Source organism: Lynx rufus, unplaced genomic scaffold, assembly GCF_022079265.1.
Source record: "Lynx rufus isolate CCGP_SWC_20201006 ecotype Redwood Valley unplaced genomic scaffold, mLynRuf1.p SCAF_16, whole genome shotgun sequence".
NCBI lineage: Eukaryota > Metazoa > Chordata > Mammalia > Carnivora > Felidae > Lynx > Lynx rufus.
This window is the reverse complement of record NW_025814830.1, coordinates 17,078,628-17,092,311: the sequence shown is the minus strand read 5'-3', so window position 1 is coordinate 17,092,311 and position 13,684 is coordinate 17,078,628.

The following is a 13,684-nucleotide window of genomic DNA, read 5'->3' as shown; positions in this document are numbered from 1 at the left end:
GGAACCTGTGCATGAACCTCGACCGATCTTCATAAGCCATTGAACGCAAAGAGAGCATTGGTCAATCAGGCAAACACTATCACACGCTCATTTTACCACGTACCTTTCCAAAATCTCCCGGAAGCAGACATCACTAAAAAGAGCTCAAAATTAACAAGACTTGCCGGGGCGCCTCGGTGGCTCAGTCGGTCAAGCTTCCGACTCTTCCTTTCGGCTGAGGTTATGATCTCACAGTTCGGGAGTTTGAGCCCCACGTCGGCTCTGAGCTGACACTGAGGAGCCTGCTTGGGATGCTCTATCTCTCCTTCTCCCTCAGCCCCTCCCACATTCTCTCTCTCACTCACTCTCAAAATAAATAAATAAACTTAAAAAAATTAATAAGACTTCCTGAACATGACAAAAAAAGGTTACCTTTCCTACCTTAAAAACAAAAAAAAAAAAAACCTGGTGTTAGGAATTTATACAAAAAGTCGATTTCTGGGTTAGGTACTAAAGGCCAATATAGTGATTTCATCCAGTACCCTTGTCCTCCCCACCACCCCCTCAATGCCTACTTCTGGGACTATATCCGTTTGTCTTAGACAATAAGATCTACCTGGGGCGCCTGGGTGGCGCAGTCGGTTAGGCGTCCGACTTCAGCCAGGTCACGATCGCGCGGTCCGTGAGATCGAGCCCCGCGTCGGGCTCTGGGCTGATGGCTCAGAGCCTGGAGCCTGTTTCCGATTCTGTGTCTCCCTCTCTCTCTGCCCCTCCCCCGTTCATGCTCTGTCTCTCTCTGTCCCAAAAATAAACAAATGTTGAAAAAAAAATTAAAAAAAAAAATAAAAATAAAAAATAAGATCTACCTTCCCAACTGGGAGCAAGAACTTGGTCCACAGACACGCAATCAGCACGTGGATCCTGCCGTGCATGAAAGGTATGAAACAACATTTTCTAAATTTAAACTCAGACATAGAAAGGTTTGAAAGGTTATCCTTCAAAGAACTAGAGAGTTTACTTGCCCAGAGACTAGTCCTCCAGCATTCCAGGAGCATACCTTTCTCAAGAATGTGGGGAAAGGAGCCTCAGGTGTTCTGGAGCAGGGGACACGTGGCCCTGGCGTGGCCAGTGCAGAAGCGGTCCCTTCCACGAGCTCAGTGGTGACAGAGTGCCGAAGGTCCTTTGTAGCTGCAGTCCCAGGCCCTCGAGCTGAGCGGGCCGATATGATACCATATAACACTCCTGCTATCCACGCGCGTCCCCAACCTCCAGAAAGTTTCCTCTTTTATCAGATAACTTTTGAAATACTAATGGTCAGTGATGATTCCAAAATATTTTTTTAAATTTTTTTTAATGTTTTTTCATTTTTGAGACAGAGAGACAGAGCATGAACGGGGGAGGGGCAGAGAGAGAGGGAGACACAGAATCGGAAACGGGCTCCAGGCTCTGAGCCATCAGCCCAGAGCCCGACGCGGGGCTCGAACTCACGGACCGCGAGATCGTGACCTGGCTGAAGTCGGACGCTTAACCAACTGAGCCACCCAGGCGCCCCTGATTCCAAAATATTTCTAAGCAAAATAAGTGCGTCCAGCCTAGGAGACAAAAGAGAAAATATACACAGGACTGGTTTAGATGTGATTGTGGCAAGCATCACTCAACTAAGAAAAGAATCTGGAACCGTAACATGATAAAGCGCGTTAGGTTTTAGGAGCACCTGGGTGGCTCAGTCGGTTAAGCATCCGACTTTGGCTCCGGTCATAATCTCACAATTTATGGTTCGAACCCCGTGTCGGGTTCTGTGCTGACAGCTCAGAGCCTGAAGCCTGCTTAGGATTCTGTGTCTCCCTCTCTCTCTGTTCCTCCCTCGCTCATGCTGGCTCTCAAAAATAAATGAAATAAGCATTAAAGAAAATTTTAAGTGCCTACCGCTTTATGTGGTCCTGTCGTTTTAACATAAGGCATAAAGGTCACACCTCTCCTAGGTGCTTAAATCTATTCAGATAGTTCCACTAAAATTTGGATATTTGGAGAAAAGAGAGAAAGAGCTAGAAAGAGAGAGAGAGTGCACGAGACATCTTGCCAAATTTCATTGCACTTCTGAGTCTTTGTTGCAAGTGTCAGAAGCCAGTGTCAAGATAGTTGAAGTTCAAGGTGGCTTTATCAAGAACACCCTTTAGGTGTCTCCTAAAATAAAGTCCCGGGATGGTCGGGGTTGCAGGGGAGGCGGAGCACTGAGGACCACCACCCCCCCCCCCGGTTGCTGTTCTTCTGCTCACTGCTTTCCCCCTCCCTCTCTCCGCCAAGGTGGGCACCATAGCTGCCAAACACACCCATGTGTCCACTGCTGGAGAGGAACTTGTCTCCCTGGATCCCAAATCCAGAAAAAACTCCAGTTGTCCACGCCTATCACTGACCCTCTCAGCCCTGTGGTCGCTAGGACCGTAAGCTGACCACCAGGGCACAGAATGGAGGCAAGAGAAGGGACGGATCCTCAAGAGGGGGACAGAGTGGGTTAAGCAGAGAAAACAAGGGGTGTTCTCTCCGCCCGGGCAGGTCCACCCCCAAAAGCCAATGCCACATGTCACCGAAAAAAGCTCACGAAAGGGTTTCCCTCTGCCAATATTCTGGCAAGTGTACGGAATACTATTTCCCCTATGACCTTGGCTAACTCCTTATGTAACTTCCCAGAGAAATGGCTCAAACTGGACTTGGAGTTCGGGGAGGTTGCGAGAAGCAAACATTCCTGTCCGAAGACGGAGCCTTGGACTCCGGAGGTTGCAGACCTCCACCTCCGCAAGCCACAGATTTTTCCCGGGGGCGCGTCAGCAGCCCAACGTCGAGAATGTGAAAAGCACCCTGCTCTTGGCACGCACCCACCAGGTGTGCTGGGCACACACACGGACCTCACTTGAAGAAAACCCACGATTGATTTATCGGTGGCAATGGGGGAGGGCCTCCTATTACCCAAGGTGAGTCGCACCATCAAGAATTCATTGCAGAGTCCCTCTCCAATACCAAGATCTCATTCGGTTTTTACAGTAAGAACCAACTAGCGAAGGGTTGTTTCTCATACCAAGTCTCAGGGCTATGCAAGGCACACGACATAATCAGAGGTTTCTTAGGACTCTAGGAAGACTGGAGCTGAAAATGGCCATGGGAACGGATAGGAATATCCCTGCCCATTGATTTTCAACTTCAAGTATCAACTATGATGCTTGTCACAAAGACCCCCACGTGCCTTTCCAGACCTTGTGATGCCCCGGCCTGGGGCAGAACCAGTAAGCACGATGCTAGAGGGCCAAGGATCACCCTTTGAGAAACACTGTGCTCACCATTTAGAAACCGGGGGCCCCTGGGTGACTCAGCTGGTGAAGCCTCGGACTCTTGATTTTGGCTCAGGTTGCGATGTCACAGCTCCGTGGGATCGAGCCCAGCACTGTCAGCGCAGAGCCTGTCTGGGAGTCTCTCTCAATCTCTCTCTCTCTCTCTCTCTCTCTCTCTGCCCCTCCCCCACTCATGTTCTGTCTCTCTCCCTCTCTCTCTCTCTCTCCCTCTCTCTCATTCTCCCTCTCAATAAATACATTTTAAAAACTTCCGGGACTTCCAAAGTCACACACAGACTGGGCTGAAGCAGGACTAGAGCCCGGGACTCTGAGGCCCCAAACCTTGCCTCTACCCCCACGCCTGCTCTCCTACACTGTCTAGATGATTAATGGCTTTGACAACAAGAATATTTTATCTCTAATTCTGATAAACAACAATTATTTCCCAGAGGGCGGGGCAAATAGAATATAGAGCAGAAGATAAGGATATTTTATAAATTGGAAGAGAAACCTCCAGTCTCATATTAATCCACCCAGCTTTACTCCAAAGACAATTATTATTATTATTATTATTATTATTTGTTTATTTATTTATTTTGCTTTGAAACAGTGGACTGAAAGCAAATGATACAGAAGAAAATCAAACGAAAGCCCAAGCCCTCCTCCTCCAAAAAAAAAGAAAAGAAAAGAAAAGAAAAGAAAACCAGGCAAACTTTTAATGCAGATGATCCTGGAACAATTTAATAGCTAAGTGACCCATGATTTTTCTTAACATATACCCTCGCTCATTAAGAGAGAGAGAGAGAGAGAAAGGAGCTGAGAAATGCCTTTGAGAACCAATGGATTCAATGCCTTTTCTTTTTCTTTTACTTAATTTTCCAGGTATCTCAGCATGATCTGAATAAATTATGCTGACAATACCATAATATAAATGATAAATCATCAACACACTTTTAGTGATATATTGCACGAAATGTAAATAATAACCAGGACTGCTAATTGGCTGGCTTCTTAAGAACAAAGCTGTAGCCGCGTGACTCCACCAGTCTGGGCTCGGTCATTAAGCATTTCTGCTGGTAAGCTGTTTCTGCTGGCTTGGACAGGAAAACACAGCCTTGCAGACAAACCTTTGTGTGAAGTTTGTTTGGCCGGAGAGCGTCGCGAGTCATGGGTGATGGCTCTTTGTCCCTCCAGAGTGCCAGCGCGCTGGGACCTCACCTTGCTTCCGCCCAGAATCCTGCCCGCTGCCCCCCTCCCCCTGCCCAGGAGCGGCCGCAAGACTTTAAAAGGAAAAGCTCTTTGCGTCAGTCACATTACCGAATCTTCTCGAAAAACTCTTCTGACTCATTTTGATTTCCTTTTTTTTTTTCCACTCTGATAACGATTTGATTACAACTTCATTTGACCAGAAACATAAGCTGTTTCTATGTGCTTCTTATTTTGAAAATACCTTGTTAGCATTCATCATATGTTTATGGAGCTTAAAAATATATTTTGTTTCATTTTCCCAAACAAATCCTTCTGCTTTCTGACAGGGTTGAGATTTTTATCTGCAGTGTTCCTACTGTGTCAAACAATGTCTTGAGAAAAAAAAAATAACCTCATGTACAGTGGGCATATTCATTCGTTCAACTGAGAATGCCAGACGTTAGTCTCTGTCCTGGGGGGACGTGAAATAAAGGCGGTGGACCAAGTTTCCACCCCCAGGGTCTCTCATTCTAGGGAAGAGGTGACATTTGAGTTGAACCCGGGGAACTAGAAGGAGCCAGCATGCACATATCTAGAGAAACGGTGTTTCAAGCAGAAGGGAAGGCATGTGCAAAGGCCCTGGGGCTAGAGCAGCCTGTTGAGTGTGAGGGAAATAAAAAGACAGGAGAAGAAGAGACCAGGGAGGCAGGAGCTAAAGAATTAGCTCCTCTACGTGGGCAGGATCCCACCCTGTGGACCATTCAGTGGAAAGAGGGATTTCCTTCTGCCTCACCTGGGGTTCCTGCACAAGTCTCCACCCCCAAGTTTCCGCTTCCCACGATACCTTCTATCGACAAGGCTGTGACTCCTGAGCCTCCCCCAGTGCAGCTCCCACACCCTGCCTTCTCCTAGCTGCTTATGCTTGGGACTGGAATTCGTTCCCTCCTCAAACCTCTGGGCTTCCTAAGAGTAGGGCCATCCTACATGAAGCTGGGCCAGCCCATTATAAATGTGACCCGGCCCCAGGTGGGGCCTGGATGCCACCACAAGAGACTGGGCCTGGAGGATGGTTTGAATGTTCCCTGTAACTCTGGGCCCAAGACACCAAGGAGACCAGCCAAGAACTCTCTCCCCATGTCGGGGGCCCGTGTGTTGCTACCAACCATACACATAGCCTGGCCTGCTAATCCTTGCTTATCTTGACAACTCAACACGTCTAGGGATGTGAGGACATAACAGGCGAAGTCCCTGAGCCCTGAAAGTGGGGCCGTCAATGCGCTCCTCGAAGAGCTCCCTGAAGTGGCTTCCAGTGGAGGGCAGCCCTCTTGAAGGAAAGCTCTCAGGAAGAAGGAACATCCCCTAAATATTCTTCCTTCGGATGGGCTGGCCGCCGTGGTTCCTTCCAGGGGTTAACTTGGACACCGGCCGGAGTTGGCCCGCAGCCAGACAAGCGTGGATTTTACTGTCAAAAACTATCAAGACAGGGACTGCGGCCAAACAGAAGTGCTGCAGGATTTAGCAACTGTCTTCTTGCTGCTGTCATTTCTAGCCCCCCCCCACGCCCCCACCATCAAAACCATTTACGAGGCACTCCATCTGCATAGAGCTCCGATTTAGGCCTGGGACAGAGTGAGTTAAGCAGACAAAAGGTCCCCATCACAAAGGTGAGGGTCCATTAGGGACAGACAGTAATAAAGCCGATGAGCTCAGTTAAGGCAGGCATTAAGCCAGAAGGCGAAGTTACAAAGTATTTACATTAAATGCAGGCAGAAGGGTCAGGAGATTCCAGTAGAGACAACAAGTAGAAAAAGAGGGCCTGATATAAGTGGGGAACAATTCTTCCATTTGGATCCCTAAGGCTCCTTAGCCAATGGAGAGTCATAGCCACTGGATTAAAAGACAAAAGATGGTCATTCATTTATTTAATTTTGATGTTAAAACTGTAGACCAGACTTCCAGTTCAGGAGCAAGATTTTCCCTGCCCTTGCCCTCTAAATGCAACTAAACGCCATGGAAACAATTCTACCAGACAATGATAAAAGGATTCCAGAAGCTGGAAAGGAGAGGGTGGTCTGTCCAGGAACCTCAGAGCTTGAATGACCACATGGTGAGCGCCCTCATGTATGCTTGTATCTTCCATATATTTCCAGACTGGGTTTCAGGGAAGCCTACAACCTGGGACTGTCAACAGGCCAACAGTCATGCACGGGTAACACACACACACACACACACACACACGAAGCTAGAGGATTGGGAAGGAGAAAACCCAACAAAGACCCAATGGGAAATCCCAAACCCCTCTACAACTCAGGCCCCAAGGAAGGGTCTGAAGGTGGCAGTGGCAGCTGCAAAGCCAGATGTCCCAACCCTTGTTTTATAACCAGGATCCCGAAGGATGGTCTGATCTGCCCCAAACCAGTAGAAAGCTCCAGGATATTCCAGACCCCACTCCATAACCAGGCATCCATGGGCAGCCCAGTCCTCAAACAGCAACAACAGCTGCAGCAGCAAAGTCCTCTTCCCCGTCCCCCCATCCCCCTGCAGCTTCTAACTGGGGGAATGAGACGTAGGGCTGCTAGCTTCTGCTTCTCATTCTCAGAAGGTCACCCAGCAGCAGCAGGCAGCCCTGGGAAACAAGTTTGGTCCCCAGAGATGAAACCAGCAAAGATTGATTGAGAGCCCCAGAAGGCACCAGAAGAATGATGCAGGCCAGCACAACATTGCAAGGGCTCAGAAAAGGAAACTGTCATTGGTACTTAAGTCTACAAAATTGGGCCAGAAACTGCACACTAACCCAAACAGAGTGACCGCCTGCTAAAACAGATTGAAATAGGACCAAGTACCCGCCAACCTAATGATCAAAATGTACAGGACACGATCTAAATTCACTCCTCATACCAAGGACCAGGAAGCCCATAATCTGAATGAGGGAAGGTGACTGACCAGTGCCAGTACCAGTATGAATCAGATGTTGGTTTATCTGGCAAGAATTTTAGAGCCGCTGGTACAGAAATGCTTCAACAACCAACTATAAATTCTCATGAAACAAAGAAGAAAGTAGAAAATAAGAGCAAAGAAATAGAAGTTACCAAAAAACAACCATATAGAAATTATAAAACTGAAAAATACATGATCAAAACACAACTCCACTTAGAGGCTCAATAGTATGTTGGAGGTGACAGAAAATAGAAGCAAAGAATTTGAAGACAAATCAATAGAATTTATTCAACTGGAACAACAGAGAGAAAAAAAAAATGTTAAAGCCTCAGGGATCTGCGGAACAGTAACCAAAGATCTAGCATTCATATAGTCAGAGTTCCAGAAGGAAAAGAAAGAGATAGTGGAAGGGAAGAAGTATCCAAAGAAACACGAGCTGAAAACTTCCCAAGTTTGGTGAAAAATACAAAGCCGAATAATCCAACTAGGAATAAATGCAAAGACATGCACACTGAGACAGATCGTATCTGTAAAGCTTGCTTTTCAAAATTTCAAAGCCCCTTCACTTTCATAAAAGACCTATATTAGTACCTGTTTTCTCTAACGAAAAGAAATCTGAAGAAGATTTTAGCTTTTACCAAAAAAAAAGGCAAAAAGTGGAAATAGTATTCAGTGTTTGTTTTGCAGTGAACTGTATCACACACCCAGGAAGCAAGAGGGGCACCCCCAAGCTCCTTCCCTGGGAATCTCCGAATCTCAGCCTCAAGCCACCGTAGCTCTGAACTATCTGTGAGCATCTGTGTTTTATCTTAATTTACTTTATGCATTCGTTAGCAATATATGTTGTCTTAAGGTATCAGAAAAGCATAAGAGAGGTTATTTGGGGGGTCGAGGAATGGTCAAAAGTTCCATATAAATTAATGCTAATTGCTTATTTGGTTTATGCCATTTTGGTTAACAAAAAAAAAATGTTTCATAGGAACATTCTACTTTCAGATAATAGGGGAAACCTGTAATTCAAATACTGAAAACTAAAGATAACAAAAATGACCTTTAAAGATTGCAGAAGGAAATTATACATTAATATAAAGAAGCACTAATTTGAAAGACAATGGATTTTTCACAAAACTATGGAGGCCAGAAGGAAGTGGCAAAATATTTTTCAAGTGCCAGAAAAGACTGTTAACCTTGAATCCTGTATCTGACAAAACTACCTTTCATAAATGAAGGGGAAGTAAAGACATTTTTGGATAAATAAAAGCTAAGAGAATTTGATGTTAACATAACTACCCTTTGAAGATGGCTGAAAGAAACTCCCCAAACAGAAAGAAAAACAGATACCAGAAGAAGCCTAGAATCTTCAGAAAAGGCAGACGATAGATATAGATAGATAGATAGATAGATGATAGATAGACAGATAGATAGAATAAACCAGAACAGGTACAAGTAGAAGTAAGAATAGATTAATATGGAGGCTTCTGGGTGGCACAGTCGGTTAAGCATCAGACTTTGACTCAGGTCATCATCTCGCGATCCGTGAGTTCAAGCCTGGAGTCGGGCTCTGTGCTGACAGCTCAGAGCCTGGAGCCTGCTTTGGATTCTGTGTCCCCACTCTCTCTGACCCTCCCCCACTCGCGCTTTCTCTCTGCCTCTCAAAAATAAAAAAAAAATTTAAAAAGAATGATTATTATCTTTCACTTCATGAGTTTCTTTGTGGTTGAAGCAAAAGTTGTAAAATCATCTGATCAGCACCTGATGTGTGTAGAGGAATTACTTTAAACAATGGTATTTTAAAACTGGGGAGAATAAAAGTACCCGAGGGGAAGTGAGGTCATTACCCTTCACTTGAAGTGTTAAAATATTATGTATATGCTAAGATGTAGAGTAACCACGACGAAAATTACAAAAAGTGTTCTATTCAATAACATTGTAAATATATCAAAATAGAACTCTAAAAATGTTCAATTAACCCCTAGGAAAGTAAGAAAACAGAGCAAAAAGAAACGGAAGGAAAAATAGAAAGTAAGCAATAAAATGGCAGACTTAAGTCCTAATAATTACTTTAAATGTAAGTGGTCTAAATACAACAGCTAAAAGACAGATATTAGCAGGGTAAACTTTTAAAAAGCCACCCAACTATATGCTATCTACAAGAAACTCCCTTCAAACATAACAACTAAGTAGGTTAAATGTAAAAGGATAGAAAAAAAATGAATGCTTCATGGAAACATTAATGTAAGCAGACTTCAGAGCAAAGAAAATTATTCAGAACAAAGAGGGACATTATATAATGATAAATGAATCAACCCGTAAGAAGGTCTATCAGTCCTAAATATGCATACACCAGGCAACAGAGCATCAAAATACATGAAGTAAAAACTAGTAGAGCTGAAGGAAGAAATAGATAAATTGACAATTATAGTTAGAACTTCAACACCCCACTATTGACAATTGCTAAAAATACTAGACAGCACATCAGCAAGGATGTAGAATTGGTCAACCATCAGGATCAAATTGACATTTGCAGAACATTCCAACAGTAGCAACAGAATGCATGTATTTTTCAAGCATCCTTGGAAAATTCACTACAGTAGGCCATATCCTGAGGCATAAAACAAACCTCAATGAATTTAGAAGAATTGAAATCCCTCAGAATGTCCTGTGACTATAATGGATCAAACTAGAAATAAAAAGACAACAGGAAAACATCAAATACTTAGAAATTAAGTAACACACTTCCAAATAATCTATGAGTCTAAGAAGACATCTCATTTGAAAAACAGAGAGAATGTAATGAGAACAAAGGCAGACAATACCAAGGGCAACTGGGTGGCTCTGTTGGTTAAGTGTCCCCTTGACTGCAGCTCAGGTCATAACCTCACCGTTTGTGAGACAGTCCCATGTTGGGCTGCATGTTCAGCATGCAGCCTGCTTGGAATTCTCTCTCTCTCTTCCTCTCTCTCTCTCTCGCTCTTTCTCTCCCTCTTCCTTTCCCCTCCTCACTCTCTCAAAATAAATAAATAAATACACACTTTTTTTAAAGCATTCAATACCAACATTTGTGAGATAAAACTAAAATAGTGTTGAGAGGAAATTTATACTAGTAAATGCTTAAATTAGAAGAAAAGATCTCAGATCAATAACCTAAGTTCCTGCCTCAAGAAATATACAAACAAAAGAGCAAAATAAATGTTAAGCAAGAAGAAGGGAGGAAAGAATGAAATTAAAAGCAGAAATCAATAAAATGGGAGCAAGAAAGTGAAGGAAATTAATGAAACAAAAAGTTGATTTTTTAGAAAAAAATCAATAAAATTAATAAACCTATAGCGAGGTTAACCAAGAATATTTTAAAAACCCACACATTACTAATATCAAAAGTGAAACAGGGCTCGTCACCACAGATCCCAAAGAAATTAAAAGGACAATTAAGAAATATTATGCCCCATTCTATGCCCATAAATTTGATAACTTAGATGAGATGAACCAAATCCTTAAAGGCATAAATTATGAAAACTCACACATGGAGAAAAAGATTCTATGAATAAGCTTATATATAATAAGGAAAATGAATCAATAATTAACAACTTACCCCCAAAATGAAAGCATAAGGCCCAGATGTATTCACTGGTGAATTCTACCAAACATGTAGATATAAACTATCCTTATTTTCTATAATCTCTTCCAAAGGACAGAAGCAGATGGAATACTTCCTAACTCACTCTATCAGCTCATCACAGCAAATGTGACCAAATCTAACACCTAGCCACAAATAAAATGCTCACCAAACTAGGAAATTCCTCAATATAGTAAATAACATCTACAAAAGACAACAGCTAACATCATACTTAAAGGTGAGAAGCCAAATGTTTTCTCCTTATGATTGGAAAAAACAAGGATATGCCTTCTTAACACTCTGATTCAGCATTATACTGGAAGTCCTATCTAGTGAAATAAGGAATGAAAAGGAAATTAGATGTATAAGATTTGAAAAGAAGAAGAAAAACTGTCCTTGCTCACAGATGACATGGTTATCTCTGCAGAAAATCCCAAAGAATTGACCAAAACAAAACAAAACAAAAACCAACAAACAACAACAAAAAACCTCTTGGAACTAAGTGAGTGTAGAAGGGCACAGGATACATTGTCAATACATAAAATTCAAGGGGCACCTGCGTGGCTCAGTCAGTTAAGCATCCAACTCTTGATCTTGGGTAGGTCATGATCTCACAGTTTGTGAGACTGAGCCCTGTGCTGGGCTTTGCACTGGCAACCCCAAGCCTGCTTGGGATTCTCTCTCTCTCTCCCTCTGCCTCTCTCTCAAAATAAATAAATAAACTTTAAAAAAAATACACAAAGTTCAATTGTTTTTTTATATACTGACAATAAACAGTTGAAATTTGAATTTAAAATATGTCATGTGCCATAGCACACAAAAGATGAAATACACAGGTATAAATGTAATAAAATATGTATAGGATCTATATGCAGAAAAACTATAAAACTTTAATGAAAGAAATCAAAGATCTAAATAAATGGAAAGACATTCCATGTTCATGGACTGGAAGACTCAATATTGTTAAAACGTCAGTTCTTCTTAACTTGATTCAGTGCAATCCCAAACAAAATTGCAAGAAGCTAGTTTGTAGATTTTGACAGACTGATCCTAATATTTGTATGGAAACGTTAGAATACCTACAAGAGCTAATACAATACTGAACAATAACAAAGTTGGAAGACTCACACTACCTGATTTCAGGACCTATTATGAAGCTACAGAAACCAAGATACCAGGATATTGATGTAAGAATAAATATACAGATTAATAGAATAGACTAGAGGGCCCAGAAATAGACCCATACAAATATTATCAGTTCTTGACAAGAAAGTGAAAGCCATTCAGTGGACCAAAAAAAAAAAAAAATAGTCTTTTCAACAAATGGTCCTGAATAAGCTGGATGCTCATTAAAAAATACACACACACACACACACACACACACACACACACATCTTATGCTTTTCTCCAAAATTAACTCAAAATGGATCATAAACTGAAATGAAATCTGTAAACTTCTAGAAGAAAGCAGAGGAGAAAATCTAGGTGACCTTGGGTTTAGTAGTGAATGTGTAGCTACAACACTGAAACCATGATCCAAAAATGAAAAACTCAGTAAGTTGAACTGTATTCAAATTAAAAATGTCTGCCCTGTGAAAGACACTGTTAACAGAATGAAAAAGTAAGCCATAAACTGAGAGAAAATACTTAAAAAACACACATCTGGTAAAGGAATTGTGTCCCAAATATGCAAAACCCTCTTAGACTTCAACAGTAAGAGAATAAACAATTCAAAAATGAGCAAAAGATCTGAACAGACAGCTCACAAAAGAAGCTATACGGATGGCAAATAATTATTTGAAAAGCTGCCTAACATCATATATTCATTAAGGAATTTCAGATTAAAACAACAATGAGATACTATTACACATCTATTAGAATAGCTTAAAAAAGAAAAAAAAACCTGACAATACTAATTGTTGACAAGAATTCAAGCAATGGAATTCTCATTCATTGCTAGAGGGAATGCAGTTTGGAAGACAGTTTGCCAGTTTCTTATAAAGCAAAAAAAAAAAAAAAAAAAAATAGTGTTACCATACAATCCAGCAATTGCCCTTCTGGTTATCTACCTAACTTATTTGAAAACTTATATCCCTGCAAAACCCACACATGAACGTTTATAGTGAGTTTATTCTTAATTACCCCAAACTTGAAGCAACCAAGATGTCTTTCAATAGATGAATAGATAAACTATGGTACAGTTATGAATGTAAGTAATGATTGAACAAATAAAGAAATGAAAAGACAAATCTTTTATACATAAAAAGTCCAAATAATTTATGTAGACATTGCCCTCTAAGAAAGGCAGCAAAACTCCCCATTCCCTAAACGTAGAGAGTGCTTAGTTATTTCTTTCGACAAGTGTGGTATGGAAAGGGGGGGAAATGAGTTCTTTATAATGGAGAAACCTGACACACTACCTCAACCAGGTGACGAAGGTCAACATCAACAGTGATAACTCATGTTGATAGAATGTACCCTTGACATGATGTGGTGAAATGACACTACCTCTGTGGTCCTCTCTCCCAAAACCCAATCTAGTCCTGATAAAATCTACCCAGTTCTAATGATAAAAACATAAGACAAATTCCCAAAGAGTGCCATTCTACAAAATGCTTTACAAGTACTCCTGCTGGCTGTCAAG